The sequence below is a fragment of the Pungitius pungitius genome, chromosome 3 (genome assembly GCF_949316345.1).
Source record: "Pungitius pungitius chromosome 3, fPunPun2.1, whole genome shotgun sequence".
Taxonomy (NCBI): Eukaryota; Metazoa; Chordata; class Actinopteri; order Perciformes; family Gasterosteidae; genus Pungitius; species Pungitius pungitius.
This window is the reverse complement of record NC_084902.1, coordinates 21,889,611-21,892,252: the sequence shown is the minus strand read 5'-3', so window position 1 is coordinate 21,892,252 and position 2,642 is coordinate 21,889,611.

Here is a 2,642-nt window from a genome sequence, read left to right as displayed (position 1 = left end):
GGACAGTTCTCATTAACTGACATTTTTCTTCCTGTCAGATTTGTTTGTTTCAGCCTTTTATTTGTCCATCTCGTTTCCGTAACGTTTGTAATGGGTATCTTCATGGACATCTGACACTGCCATGTCCTCTCTCTCCTGTAGGTGTCCCTGCAAACCCAATCCATGCTAAAAAAGAGTCACACACAGATCAACACACACAGGATGAATCACACAGCTGACAGCCGTTAGCCGACATTATGGTGCCTGCAGCATGAGTCAACATACACTGGGATATGAATTACATTTGTTTCTCTGCTTCACAACCAGTGTTTTTTCTAAAGTCAGGGGTGAGTAAGAACTTACTAAAAGCTGAGAGGGTTGAAGGGAACAGAGATAGAGTGAGAGAGGGAGGGGAAGGGGAAAACAATGATCATTATTTTAAATAATCTTATAAACCCTTATTGTTTTATTAAACCGAGCTGTGATGTTTGTGTTTCTGGAAATGTGTGTGTGGGGGGGGCGGGGGTGTGCACATGGTGGTTACCATTATCCTTGGCTCATTAACTAGCTGGTAGCAGCTCACAGAATATTGAAAGCAGATGTTTAAATTGCTAACAACTGTATTTTCCAGTAATACCTGAAGTCCCTGCCAAAACTGTCATCGCCTCAGGAAACGCAAATAGCCCTAGAATTTTACCCTCCTGGTGAGTCTGGTCCCAGAACCCTTTACCCCATGGTGTCCCTGTGGCTGATGGAATACTGTAGATCGCCTTCTCTCTTCTAGAAGTGGAGCTTCATTAGTAGCAGCTCAGGATGTGACAGGAATTGATTTAATTGCCTTTGTCTAAATACAGAATTCTGGGAATGCTGTACTGCGAGCAGAGAGGAGTGTAGGCTGGAGTCTGGCGGCCTTTTTAACCCCACACACATACACACACACACACACACACACACACACACACACATCTTCTATTTGGGTTTTTTACAATCCCACAGTGTGTCTGTGTGTTCGAGCCGGTCCAACATTGTGGCGAGCCACTCACCACAGACCACTTGGCACTCTTAGTGTGGCCTCAAACCCCCTTTCACCACTGTGGTCGGTGTGTCTGTGCATGAGTGTGTTTCCTCTCTACAGCATCTTACTGGTACTGCTGGGGCTCTTTTTATGTGTTAATAAACCTGAATTCCCCTTAAAGAGCCATGATGACTAATGCGAGATTTATGGAGTTACACTTATTCATGTTGTCCTTCTCCTTTGCTGGTCGAAGTGATCAGAGTCTCTTCATGTAAATGCTTGCCTAAATAATATCAGTTCGGTCAGGCCAAATGCTGCCTGAATAATATTAATGTGCCCTACTAATTAAGAAATACACACCTGCAACAAGGGTAGGGTAGGTAAAAAAAGTAGCAATGGACATATTTTCGTTAAAAAAAACTATTTCAATTTCAACTACATATATTTTCCGACTTTCAAATTTATTTAAATGTTGTAATATGCTGTATATATGAAATCCCAAACTTTTGCGGTGATTGGAGATGCATCTTTGTTGTGGTATCGGTGTTAGGGCCACACCGGTGCTAAATAAATAAATGACTAAAGGAACGTCTATGTGTGACATCATGTTAAATCGGGTAGTCATTGGGTCATATTACACGAGTGTGTCAATGGTTCATTTGAAACAAATGTCATTTTTTATCGAATAACTCAATGAAAATGTGCCACGACGACAGAGTCGCTGCCAATGGCTAAAGTTGAAGGTCACAATTAAGAAACAACACCACAGGCGGCTTATTATTCACATGCATTGACAGGTGGCAACCTGCAGTGGTAGTTGTCTGGATAATAATCAGAGCATATATTTGTGGTAGCTGCACGCCGCTTCGAATGATGATGGAGCAGCTCTGGAGGTCTTCCCTATGAGTTGGGTTCAGAATATGATATAGCAGCCACCTGCTGCACCTCTTAGCTCCTCTTACCTCTAATCACACTCTGTGTACCGGAGTGTGTGTGTCGCTGACAATTATATAATTATGGTGTTCAAGGAAGCGTGGCGATCTTATGTCAGAACAAGTCTGCAAAAAACACGCCGATGATCAGGTTGCTGTACGTGGGTGTGATTGTGTATGTGTGTGTGTGTGTGTGTGTGTGTTTGTGCGTGCGTGTGTCTGTTTGTGAGTGCTGATAATGAATAGCTTTGATCTAACGAGGCAAAGGGACACAAGGACACAGAAGACAGATGCCGTAGGCGTATCTTAGCCAAGCATGCAGCAAACCATAGTGCACGTAGTGCATGGCGTTTTGTCTTGTTGTAGATAAAAGATAAAGACAAAGAGGTTTTTCATCGAAATGTTTAAAGTAGAAGTGGATGACCAGAAAAATAATTCACAAGACCGCCAATATAAAGTAATTGACACGAGCCAGTGGATGAGATATTTGGGATAGCTTGTTGATTGTATCCTCGTTTAGTCACTCTCACCCCGACCATGCTGCAATTAATGTAATGAATATGTAGAAACAAGGACTATACGTTGCAAAATATATATGCTGTGTCAGGTTGAGTTGTCAATTTGTCTAAATGCCCAAATAGATTTTTGATGTATCCTCTGACCATCTTACCACCTGTCCTCTTGAACCCATTCCATCCCATGTTCTACAATCTATT